Source organism: Salvelinus alpinus, chromosome 37 (assembly GCF_045679555.1).
Source record: "Salvelinus alpinus chromosome 37, SLU_Salpinus.1, whole genome shotgun sequence".
Lineage (NCBI taxonomy): Eukaryota > Metazoa > Chordata > Actinopteri > Salmoniformes > Salmonidae > Salvelinus > Salvelinus alpinus.
Genome location: NC_092122.1, coordinates 13,441,266 through 13,454,775, shown reverse-complemented (window position 1 = coordinate 13,454,775; position 13,510 = coordinate 13,441,266). Strand labels below are relative to the sequence as shown.

The window sequence follows — 13,510 nt, the reverse complement described above, 5'->3', positions numbered from 1 at the left end:
CATGGAAAATGAAATACTTTATTGAAAAATTATGAAAATAGAAATATCCGACCACACCTCAGGTCAAACAGTTTCAATGTACATTTGCATTACCTCTAATACGTCCATAGGAAGTGACTGCATTACATTTCTGTCATCCAAAAAGAGAGCTTTCGGTCACCGCCAATGACACAGAGTGGGAGGGACTTGTGCCAGCTTAGACCCGCCCCCACCGTGGTTGATCCAATCATCACGGGCTGCAACAACACCACCATATAAACATAAGAAACCAGGTCCAGGAAGCACGTTACGTTATCCTTACTTCCAACACTCTTACTGAACATTATTCCCACACTTTTATTACTCAGAAACTGACACACTGTGTCAATGCAAACAGCCAAACACACAACTCACTGACCTGCGGGTGACCCAGGTGATGCACTAGTAACTGACTGCTGATCTTGCCTGTTGTGGAGAAGAGATTCTCATTGACTCGAGACCACCTGGAAGACCATGACACCCGTGGTTACAGTAATTGCCATCACCATTATCATCATCACCACAGCCATTATCATGGACGTCGTCGGCAGCAGCGGTATCAGCCGGACTACCACAACATGAAGGTCAGAGGAATTGGAAGCATTCAGGATCCTTGGGACATTCCTACCCTCTACCCTAACCATAACCCTTACCGTAACCATTTAACTTCTTATGGCTGGGATCCCGTTAACAGGATCGATATGACAACAGCCAGTGAAAGTGCAGGGCGCCAAATTCAAAACAACAGAAATCTCATAATTAAAATTCCTCAAACATAGAAGTATTTTACACCATTTTAAAGATACACTTGTTGTTAATCCCACCACAGTGTCCGATTTCAAAAAGGCTTTACGACGAAAGCACACCAAACGATTATGTTAGGTCTGCACCTACTCACAGAAAAACACAGGCATTTTTCCAGCCAAAGAGAGGAGTCACAAAAAGCAGAAATAGAGATAAAATTAATCACTAACCTTTGTTGATCTTCATCAGATGACACTCATAGGACTTCATGTTACACAATACATGTATGTTTTGTTCGATAAACTGCATATTTATATCCAAAAATCTCAGTTTAAATATTTGGCGCTAGGCCAAAACCTAGGAAGAAACCTAGAGAGGAACCAGGCTATGAGGGGTGGCCAGTCCTCTTCTGGCTGTGCCGGGTGGAGATTATAACAGAACATTGCCAAGATGTTCAAATGTTCATAAATGACCAGCATGGTCAAATAATAATAATCACAGTAGTTGTCAAGGGTGCAACAAGTCAGAACCTCAGGAGTAGATGTCAGTTGGCTTTTCATAGCCGATCATTGAGATCTCTACCGCTCCTGCTGTCTCTAGAAAATTGAAAACAGCAGGTCTGGGACAGGTAGCACGTCCGGTGAACAGGTCAGGGTTCCATAGCCGCAGGCAGAACAGTTGAAACTGGAGCAGCAGCACGGCCAGGTGGACTGGGGACAGCAAGGAGTCATCATGCCAGGTAGTCCTGAGGCATGGTCCTAGGGCTCAGGTCCTCCGAGAGAGAGAAAGAAAGAGAGAAAGAGAGAATTAGAGAGAGCATACTTAAATTCACACAGGACACCGGATAAGACAGGAGAAGTACTCCAGATATAACAGACTGACCCTAGCCCCCCGACACATAAACTACTGCAGCATAAATACTGGAGGCTGAGACAGGAGGGTCAGGAGACACTGTGGCCCCATCCGATGATACCCCCGGACAGGGCCAAACAGGCAGGATATAAGATGAGTTGAAAAACTACAAACCTCAGATTTCCCACTTCCTGGTTGGATTTTTTCTCAGGTTTTTGCCTGCCATATGAGTTATGTTATACTCACAGACATCATTCAAACAGTTTTAGAAACTTCAGTGTTTTCTATACAAATATACTAATAATTTGTAATATCTTAGCTTCTGGGACTGAGTAGCAGGCAGTTTACTCTGGGCACCTTATTCAACCAAGCTACTCAATACTGCCCCCAGCCATAAGAAGTTTAACATTTCAATTTCAATGGGGGAGGGACATCCCAAGGATACCAGATAGCAAGGACCTTGGAAGCATGGACAAAGCAGTTACCTGAAGTTTCCTGCTCGTTCTACATGGGCAGGCCTCTTCTCTTGTGGGTAACTACAAACAGACAAATAACTATTAACAAAACCCATGCCTTCATACGGTAGCATTACACAGTATGTAACTGAGGTGATGGGTAACCTTGTCTGAGACATTAAGACTTGTGTTAGCTCTTGGGGCTAACAAAGTATTTTGGCGTGCTAGAGACTCGGTTTCAAACCCAGTCGGTCACAAGCATCTGTCCTGCCACTCACCTGGAGCGGGTAATATGCCAGATGACCCAGTCGCTGCCCGTCACCGCGCCCACCTTGATGGTGTTGGTGAGGCACCAGTCGGCCGACATGAGTGTCGACTGGCCGCAATCCAGAGAAAGAATGGCTTGCTGGGTAACCAGGTCATAGAAGCGGATTGTCCCTTTCTTCTCGGCCACCATCAGCTGTACAGAGGATCAAGGTTTAGTATTGCGAGATCTTTTCAATCTCACACTAGATATTTTCACTCTCACACTAGATCTTTTCACTCTCACACTAGATCTTTTCACTCTCACACTAGATCTTTTCACTCTCACACTAGATCTTTTCACTCTCACACTAGAACTTTTCACTCCCACACTAGAACTTTTCACTCCCACACTAGAACTTTTCACTCCCACACTAGAACTTTTCACTCCCACACTAGAACTTTTCACTCTCACACTAGAACTTTCCACTCTCCTACTAGAACTTTTCACTCTCACACTAGAACTTTTCACTCTCACACTAGAACTTTTCACTCTCACACTAGAACTTTTCAACCCCACACTAGAACTTTTCACTCTCACACTAGAACTTTTCAGTCTCACACTAGAACTTTTCACTCTCACACTAGAACTTTTCACTCTCACTAATTATTTAAACTCTCATTATGAAACTGAAAAGCACTGTTACTGTACGCACCTTGAAGACATCTTCAGGATGCCAGCACACACTGACGCCAGGGGAGCCTAGTCTAAATGTAGTGGATTCATTCCCCTCCAGGTCCTACACCCTGTGGGGACAAGAGAGGCCATCTGGCATGAAAGGGAAAGGGCACTAGCTGGACACTACAGGATGGTCGGAGAGGGGGTGTGCTCAGGGGAAATGAACCATTTAAGGACTGTAAGAAAATGATTCTCCTGTCCTCAACTACCCGTTTAGAAAACAACCTCAGACAGGAAGTCTGCGATTCAAACAAACAACCCGGTCCGAAGCTTCAGATAAAACAGGTCCTGTCAAAAATGAGAAATTATCAAGTCCAAAAAACAAGATTAATAAGCACTCAATTAGCTGTGCTGGAGTGGGACGCGCGGCAGCGCTAAAAATAGCTTCCGGAGTACAGCCACCCCCTGTGTGGGGAGAGGAGATGACGCGCAGCACAGCGCAGGCAGACGCCTTGGTGCTGACAGCACACAAAACAAAGGATTACACACGCTAATGGCAGCTAAAAATATATAAGAAAGACATCATGGCTGGCTGGCTGTTTTTGTCTCACAGGATCCATGTCAAAAAAGTTACAAGCTTCCATCCAAACCCATCTTTCCCCAGGCGTCTGTGAGACTCTCTTCGGGAATGTACTCTAATGAGTGAGCAGCACACACCAGGCCTGTAGTGATGCCAGTGTTTTTATGAAAGCACGTAATGCCTGCCTGTAATTTATCTAACTTCTGTCAGTTGTCCAAGAGATGCGCACACAGAGCCTCACTAGTACTGCCCTTCTTTCAGGGAAAAAGGGATCTTGGTTGTAATCTCCCCCTTGAGCTGTGAAGACAGGCGGGCGGGGCCCTGCACTGACGAGCGAGAAGGCCGAGGACAAGGCAAACGTGCTCCCAGATGTAATAAAACACTTGGAGAGGACAGGCTGCTCCCGAGACCAGGATCTACTCTTCAACCACATCTGAGCCCTCCTCAGCGAACACAAGGCCTCGTATCTAACAGAACATTCCCCTGAACCAGGGAGGAATAAACTTGCAAGTGGTTAAAAATATATTTTTTAAGGACCGTATGGTTGGGACCGATGTGAATGCGTTGACTGATGAGGTCATGCAGAAGACATTAATAAAGACCCAAAGCCTGTCTAAATGTCAAACATGTTGGAGAGATGTTTGCAGAGTCGCGGCGGAGAGGATATGATTTTGCCCCATCCCAGATGAAGACCTCAGTAAACAAACACAACTTTTCCTGTGTCTTCCCTGCAGGGGATATTTCTCCATGAGAGCTTTTGCTTCTTGACACGACACAGAAGTCAGAATGGCCCTGTGTAGAGTGCGGTGCAGACCCTCTTCCATAGAGCATGAGCGAGGTTGGAAACCTCAGACCACAGCAGACAAACAAGCATAAACCCTCTCTTCTCAGACCACTCGCCAAGCAGAGTTCAATCGCACGCTACGCCGCATCCGGCCAAGTTGTGGTCCACCACTTTGCCCTTCAAATGGGGAAAGATTTTTATTTTATTTTTTATTCTATGTAATCCTTGCTGAACAAGGTGAAAGGGGGCAAGAAACAAGACTGAGACCACCACTGACACAGCGCTGTGTAATTGCATAACAGCAGCATACCACCCTGCATACCACTGCTGGCTTGCTTCTGAAGCTAAGCAGGGTTGGTTCTGGTCAGGCCCTGGATGGGAGACCAGATGCTGCTGGAAGTGGTGTTGGAGGGCCAGTAGGAGGCACTCTTTCATCTGGTCTAAACAAAGATCCCAATGCCCCAGGGCAGTGATTGGGGACACTGCTCTGTGTAGGGTGCCGTCTTTCGGATGGGACGTTAAACGGGTGTCCTGACTCTCTGAGGTCATTAAAGATCCCATGGCACTTATCGTAAGAGTAGGGGTGTTAACCCCGGTGTCCTGGCTAAATTCCCAATCTGGCCCTCAACCATCATGGTCACCTAATAATCCCCAGTTTACAATTGGCTCATTCATCCCCCTCCTCTCCCCTGTAACTATTCCCCAGGTCGTTGCTGCAAATGAGAACGTGTTCTCAGTCAACTTACCTGGTAAAATAATGGATAAAATAAAAAAATAAAAACACAACAACTGACGTGACATCAAGCAATAACACTGGGCTTTATGTACAATAGAGTTGAAAGGCGAGACTGCATTTGAAGTCTGTGTGTAGATGTGAGCAGCCACACCTTTTCATTTTGGTCAATGGTTTCCAAATGAGTGGAGGAAATGGGAAACGTAGTGTGCACCGTGTGAACTAAATTATGAGAGTGTGCAGGGTAAATAACCTTGGTGACTCTCGGCGGAACGAGGGTTGAGAAATACAAACAGTAATCCCGCCTCAGAGCCTCACAGGGGAGTCCAGGCAGAGGTGCATAGCACGCCGTCCTCCCCGAAACCACACCAACATCCATCTTGATCGGACCTGCTCAAGTGTCTTGAACAATAACACGTTCTTTAACAGACATTTGGACTGTTGAAATAATTATCTCGGCCATTAGTCATTTTTATTGGATCGGTTTGCTCCTCTCGCTAGAGTTGATGATGGGATCCCCTACAACGGAGCAAAAAGAAAGCGTGAGAACATGAGAAGAAAATTTGAAAAGAGGAGATGAAAGACTGGGATGTTGTAGAGTGGACATGGACATACTAACTGACAGATATCTTGACTGACGGGCTAGAGTGGGGAGAAAGGCTCAAACTGTTGTGATAACGCCTCAGAAATACTTCCCAAAAGGATGACACACAGAGTAGATCACACACACAGAGTAGATCTCGCACATCAAATAGTTGCAGCAGGTGTCTCTGTTCAAGCCCTTTGAGTAAGCTGTATTCTGCTGATCCGTGTCAACACGAAGCCAGAGCTGTCACACAACAGAAACATACCTACTGCAAATCCAACTGGAAGCTATCAGACACAATGGGAGCCGAGCCCAGAGAGGTTGGGACCTCTGGCAGACACTCTGACCTCAGTGGGAGGCGGTGACCTCCTTCTAGCTGCTACAGGTGGCTTCTCCGGCTGGAGTAGAATTCCCACGCAGGAAAGGACAGTGCTGACAAAGAACACAGCAGAGTTATGGTAGGACAACCTGCCAAGTGTACGAACACGCACGCAAGTAGAGAAGCCGGTCCACTGTTCTTTTCTCTCACCCTATCAGGGGTCTCAGTTTGTGTGGGCTGCCTGGAAGGCCCCTCTCCTGTTAACTTGATCTTTCCCTAGTTCCACCTCACTCTTCCTCCTGCGTCCCATATTTTCTCAACGTGACAGAATTTAAATCTTTCTGCAGATGGAGCCGAGAAAGCGTACCCCTGTTTTCTCTGGCCAGACCATTATAGAGGGAGGCTGAGGGAGAACTGTGCGCTGATGTTTCTCGCAGTAGCAGAGCTTCATCACCAGCCCTAGCTGAGGCCTCTCTCTCCCCACAGCCCTCATCCTAACCAACACTTTAGAGCATTTAGGCAGGCCGGAAGGAGATTGAGGAGATAATTCAACCATGGCCTGTTTTTGATGACTGGAAGTGTAACCGCGAGCTTCAGGCTCCTGAAATTTTAGAGTTTATGAATAGAAAGCAGATGTTTCAGGTGTGTTTCTCATCCAGGGAGCTTTGGGTTTAAAGATGGATATGAGAGACGTGCTCTTTCAGGCCATAGCGGAGAGAAAAGTAGGGGCCAGTCATTCATTTCTAAGTTGCTAACTTGATTAAACGTTTTCCCCCATCAATCACTGGTCAAACAATAAGAGCTCACATTGTGTGGGAAGGAGCAAAGAGGGAGTAGGATTTGGGCCAGGCTTTCACCCTGTCTAGACCCTAGCAACAACCCTAGTTACTAAGGTAACAGGAGGTCCCCTCAGGTTCAGTGGAGGCTGCTGAGGGGAGAACGGCTCATAATAATAGCCGGAACGGAGCAAATGGAATAGCAAACACCGGGTAACTATGTATTTGATACCATTCCACTGATTCTGCTCGTCATTACCATGAGCTCGTTCTCCCAAATTAAGGTACCACCAACCTCCTGTGCCATGGTTACCCCATGGTTACCCCTTTGGCTAACGACACACTCTTTCCTTCCTTGCTCCACTACCTAGCTACTGATTGATAGGCCACATTGGGGGACCTTGTTAAGAGTCAACCCTAAGGAGGGGAACAACCTCCACCACTACTGCAGCTAATTGGATTTCCATATTTAACCAATTACTTTAAAAAGCTGGAGAAGCGGCTGTGTGCTTACGCACGGCAACACCGGGGTGTGTTGTGATAAGCATTGGGTTTCATTTTGGAAACACAGTCAGGACGTTCTGCACCATTAACAGAGAACAGAACACAGATCCAAGAGCTGGGGGAAGACACTCTCACACACTCATATTATTCTTGCTGAATGAGACCGGGAGGAGGTTCGGACTGACCTGCATGTATGGTCATCGCTGACCGAAGCCATTTGTTTCCCCTCCGTGGGTTCGAACACTAAGTGGTTGATGTAGCTGGTGTGACCCTCCATCACCTAGACAACCACACAGACATCGCCACAGAAGATACAATTAACAAAACGCTGCATTTGGTGCGAGCCTCCCATAGACTGTATGACAGTTCCCTGGCTCCTTGTGTGCGCTGGGTTCTTGATTAGGCTAATATAAAAGCCATTCACTAAGTGCCTACTGTCAGTGTGCTATATACAAACGGTTTGTTTTAAAGAAACCAGATGCCAACTGAACTGACAGGTGCAGTAGTTCCAGTGGGATCTAGTCGTGAGAGCAGGGGCACCAGTAGTCTACCTTGACTTCATGTTGATTCTGAAGATCAGAAGTCAACAGCCTCACTTTTCTGTCTGCTGCAGCAGTGCAAAATCTGGTGGGAAAGACAGAGAGAGAGAAAAAGATAAACAAAGAGAACATCAAAAAAGAGCCCATCCTACTATAAGACACTCGTACGTACACGCACCCAGGCACACGTCCAGGTCTATGCGTGTGTCTGAATGCACTGCAGCCCGGGCTGACACCTTGTGTGTGTGTGTGTGTGTGTGTGTGTGTGTGTGTGTGTGTGTGTGTGTGTGTGTGTGTGTGCGTGCGCGTGCGTGTGCGTGTGTGGTAAAAACTTGGACATGGATCAATGGAAACACTGCCAGGGAGATTCTAATTGCGAAGATAAACATGGAGAAAAACAAAGATTCCTCACGCCATCTGAGCATTTCTAACACCTGGGGGACGACTTTGCCTCTAATCAGTCGTAGTATATACCAGCGCCTGCAATTACTTACACAATTACACTAACTCACTTATGACAAGGAAAACACACATATCGCAAGAAAAACACACATATTGCAAGAAAAACAGACGCATTTTCACACATTTGCAGTCGCAGGAACAGACGGATTTGGCATGATATCACGATAGACAGCCAGAATATTCCCCCAAGCAACTGGTACAGGTGAGTATACCAACAACTGATACATAGCCTAGTAGTCAGTGAATTGTGGAGGGCATTTCACCCTTCTTTCAACTCATCAAACCTCTAATTCAATACATACTTCACAGTCTTGCAATATGAACTAGCTATCTAGATTTAGCCTACACTGCAGGAATATTATCAATGAAAGAACAGGTGCCAAGTGGGAGAACATTTCTTCATGAGACAATCTTCAAAGAGTTGTCAATGTCACAGGGTTGACTAATGACTAGGTCTGTTTTGACCCTGAGCTAATGCTGGGGAAGTATTCCTGACTGGACCTCACATGGCTGGCCTGGTAGAATCTGGGAGCCTCCCAATGTAAGCCCCTTACCCCCCCCCCCCCTCTCCTCCTAGCACCCTTGCCGGCCCCTGCCTCAGGCACGCCCGTGAGAACACTGCTTTTCCTGGAAGGCATAACTACGTGTAAAACTAGGGGAGGGACGGAACTTGAGCGGGGGAGCCATCAGTGCAATAACACGTGCGCACGTCACACGCCGGCCTCCAGGGCCCTGCAGATTTAACCACGAAAGGTCAGGAAGTATCACTGCCTTTCCCTTTCAATTAAAGCAACTTGGAAACATGTCCCGCGGGATTACAGCATTCCCATCCACCATTCCAATTAAGAGGAAAACCTTGCTTTCTATGTAATAACGTTCAACTTCCTTTTTTTAAATCAAACCACACCTGAAATAACTGGGTTGGTATTCCACCACTACAGTGGGCCACAGACTAGTATGATGACTGGGCTTCATACGGTAGGTGAATGAAGAATACAGCTGGGCCAAGACTACTGAGGGCTTCATACCACTGACTGACACAGAGGTGGTGTAGATGGATAAGCAGGTGGTTCAGCCGTACATACCTACACGTACCCGACGTTCACAAGACACAGGCCTCAATGTTCCTAGAACTTCTAAGCAAACAGCTGGAGGCAGAGCTTTCTCCTATGGAGCTCCATTGTTATAGAATGGTCTGCCGATCCATATGAGAGATGCAGAAACGGTCTCAACCTTTCAGTCTTTACTGAATACTCATCTCTTCAGTAGGTCCTATGATTGAGTGTAGTCTGGAACCAGGGGTGCGAAGGTGAACAGCAACGCATTGGAGTGATGAACCACCCTTGCTGTCTCTGCCTGGCCGGCTCCCCTCTCTCCACTGGGATTCTCTCCACTGACCCTATTACGGGGACTGAATAAGTGGCTTGCTAGTGCTCTCCCATGTCGTTAGTAGGAGGCGTGCATCACGTCTTGCCAGGCTCTTTTCGCTATACTCGACTTGAGTGGGTTGAGTCACTGATGTTATCTTCCTGTCTGGTCTTGCGCCCCCTCGGGCTCGTGTGGTGGGGGAGATCTTCGCGGGCTATACCCTGCCTTGTCTCAGGGTAGTAAGTTGGTGGTCTGTTGATATCCATCTGGTGGTGTGGAGGCTGTGCTTTGGCAAAGTGGGTTGCCCTGTCTGGGGGTATCGTGGGACAGGGCCACAGTGTCTCCCGACCCCTCCGTCTCAGTCCCCAATATCTATGCTGCAATTGTCTATCTGCCGGGGGGCTAGGGTGGGTCTGTCCTATCTGATGTTTTTCTCCTGTCTTATTGGAGTCCTGTGTGATCTTAAGTATCCCTCTCGCCCTCTCCTGCTTGCTTGCTCGCTCTTTGGGGTTTTAGGCTGGGTTTCTGTATAAGACCTTTGTGACATCTGCTGATATAAAAAGGACTTTATAAATACATTTTACATAGGGGATTAAGAAAAAAAAACAGTAGCGCAGCTTCAACCCACAGCGGTGGCTGGTCCAAATAACTAACTAACCATGTCGTCAGTCTGCACCATGATGAGCTGAATCAGGTGTTACTTACTGCAGGGCTGGAAGGAAAGCCTGAAACAACCAGCAGCACTCCAGGACCAGACACCCTGATGTAAAGACAGAAGACAGCTGTAAGAACTAAAAGGTTTAAGGTAGGCTACCTGATGAGTTGGGGCAGCTTGTCCAGCCGAGACTCCATGTGAGGCAATCCACACGTAACACATGATGGAAAACACGCAGTGTGTTGAATTCAACCCCCTCTACCTCCATGTCCTCCTCCTGCTCAAACAGTGGTTCACGTCACACATACAGCAGTGGTTTATATCACACATGGAACCAAAACACTGGCTCATTTCCTTGTGTCCCCTATCCATGCCTCCTCAGAGAGGAACCTTGGGAGGATCTTCTCTGATGCATTTTGAGAAGGGAGGCTAGAAAAGAGGACATGAGGAAGAGGAATCTGGCAGGCAACCACTCACCTGGAAGCGGCAGGTGCCTACCACCACATACTGGCTTCCTCCATAGGCCAAGAGGGACGCAGCTGAGCCACTGTCAAAGGGGCTGAACTCCACCACATGGATGTAGTCGTCACAGGGCACTGTGTAGCTGGCTCCTCGACCTGAGTCCGCCATGCTAAATGTATTTTTGGTGATGTTCATGTCCGGTGTATTTACTCTTTGGTTTGACTTTACCACCTGCATCAGGATTGAAGAGGGGTTAATATTTCAAAAAATAGGATATTAGATTATTAGAACTTCCTTATACTGAAACGGCATATCTGTACTGAAAGCCAAAAATAATACTTCCGTATGCACAAGCGAGAGAAAGCTTACATGCTCCGGTACTGGGCTATCTCGTTGAGGGGGATTCATATAGCCTAAAGCCTGAACATTAATTAACATGTCCGTTTAATTTCTGTGGTAGTCACTGAGGAAATTACTGTAGGGAGTGACAAGATAATCATGAGATCAGAACTTTCCTAAATGCAAAACCCATCAGTCATATAGATCCCTTGCTACAATTAAACTAGGAGAGAGATATACCAGAAACACAGACTTCTCCAGTTTTTCTAGGAAGGGTGCGGTGAGACACCCTTCTCCTGGCACACGTGGGTCAGGATGGAAGCTTTTGAAATGTGTGAAAGGTCATAGGTGACAGCTGTCACAGTGATCACATAATGGGACATCATTCTTGCTGTTGTACTAACATCATGTAGGCTGTAGGTTCCCAAACCTTTTCACTCAGGCCCCGCTTCCAGCATTGGGCAACATCCCACGTCCCCCTTGCGGGCGCCACGTCTATTTCTATGGGCACAAGCACTGTTCACGACACAAACTGTTCACACCCCTCTTGTTGGCAGAGAGAAAATGTTGCTGTTTTAAAGCTAATTTTCTTGCAATTCTATACACTGTCATGTCTAAAGTGTGTTCATGTGATATGAGTGACTCAAACATTACAACAAAATCAAAGGGCTAAAAAACATTAGCTGACATGGGCTAGTTGATCTGGACATTTCTGACAAGTTATAAATAGGTATGCAATGATTGACATGACAAGAGGAAAACTGATGATGCACTATCCCAGAGTTTGATAACCACTGGGCTATTGGTCTCCAAAGGTTAACAGCAAGGGGGATCCACCAATTGAGGGCAATAGAACACCATTTCACTACAGTTGATCATTCAGTCTCAAGTGTTATTGATTGCAGTCTTAAAGGGGAAAAGTGCAGTTTGAACAATTACAGAGCAGACCACGCAGCCACTGATTTGGTAAACTGCTGCGGGATGGGGCTTGAGAAATGTAACCACTCAAATTCATGGACATAGCTATGGATGCAAGTACTGACCATCTAGGCAACCTTTGTCCTAGAATGCACAGGCACTTCATGTTTTTGATTGAACTGACCTGGAAGACCAGCTGTTGAATTTAGGCAATCACTGAACTGATCAATTAACTAAGTAACTAACTCAGTGTGGTGCCTAGTTGGGACAAAGTCCTGCGGTACCTGTGGCACTCCAGGAACAGGGTTACCTACCCCTGATCTATATCAAAAGTATAGCATTAATCATATTTTGAAGCTATAGTGTTTGCAAACAAAAGGAATAAAAACAAGTTTACATGTTGGGTTCTGATGGGTATGACAGTTGAACTAAGCTCATGAGGCATCTACGAGTTATATTATTCAATTATCAATGGGTATCCTATATAAAATGTATTTAAAGGTCTAAAAATGATTGTAGCAACCTCAGATTGCCCATTTAAGTAGGCTAGCTAATTACTCTAGTTAACGTACTGGCGACTTAAGTTTGCTCCAAAATGTTTTAGATAGACCCGTATCTCTGGAGTTAAATTAGGGCTGGATAGGCATGAACAAGTGTACGTTACACATAGAGAAGCCAGGCATCTAGTAAGTAGGTTAGGGTCAAGGAGGCATATGCTGGCTATTGCTAGCTCAACAGTGCACAAACGGTCAGTACTGTAGATAGAATAGTTAGACTAACTAGCTAACTGTCGCCCACTTTCCCATCTTCTTTGTAACCACCAGGAAGGTGGTAGCCTTGGCTTCAGGACATGCTCTGATAATGTAACATTGTGAAATGCTAGGTAACTAGCAGTTCCCTCCCACTGTTGTACAAGCTAGCTTGCAATATAGCAGCGCTTGCTAATTATTAACGTTTAAACATGATGACGCTACCTAGTTAGCTGATAATAACAGACAGCTAATGTCAGCCAGCGAAACTACCCAAACGCTAGCAGCCTAAAACACACTACAGCGATTAAAAGTGATGACAGCCTTTGGCAAGATAACACAATATACTTTTTTAAAACTTAAAATAAATAAATCGGCTTTTTTAACTAGCACAGATAGCTAACTCATAACCATACCTATGCGTGCATTTTAGCTACAACTTCTGCCACAAAACAAACTGCATTTGTTCCCCAGTTGATGTCCGTGTTGGAACGTACCATGCCATTTTATTCTTAAATTCTAGGGGGACTGCGCTGAGATTAAAAACGCAATGGTGCAGCGCTTTGACAGGTTACACACTATTGCTATATTAAAAACACTTTTTAAAAATAATAATGAATAAACGTTCTCACACGAAACATAGTCAGATATGCTAAAAACAATATTGGGTTCTGTGATAAAGAACCACAGATAGCGGTTGAAACAACATAGGCGTGGTTAAATGATGACACAGAATCTGATTGGT

The 13,510-nt window shown here is 46.0% G+C and overlaps 1 pseudogene; it reads right to left on the bottom strand.

Moving 5' to 3' along the window:
• On the bottom strand, positions 1 to 13,093 carry LOC139565733 (nucleoporin Nup37-like; annotated as a pseudogene).
• Between the last annotated feature and the right edge of the window lie 417 nt (positions 13,094 to 13,510).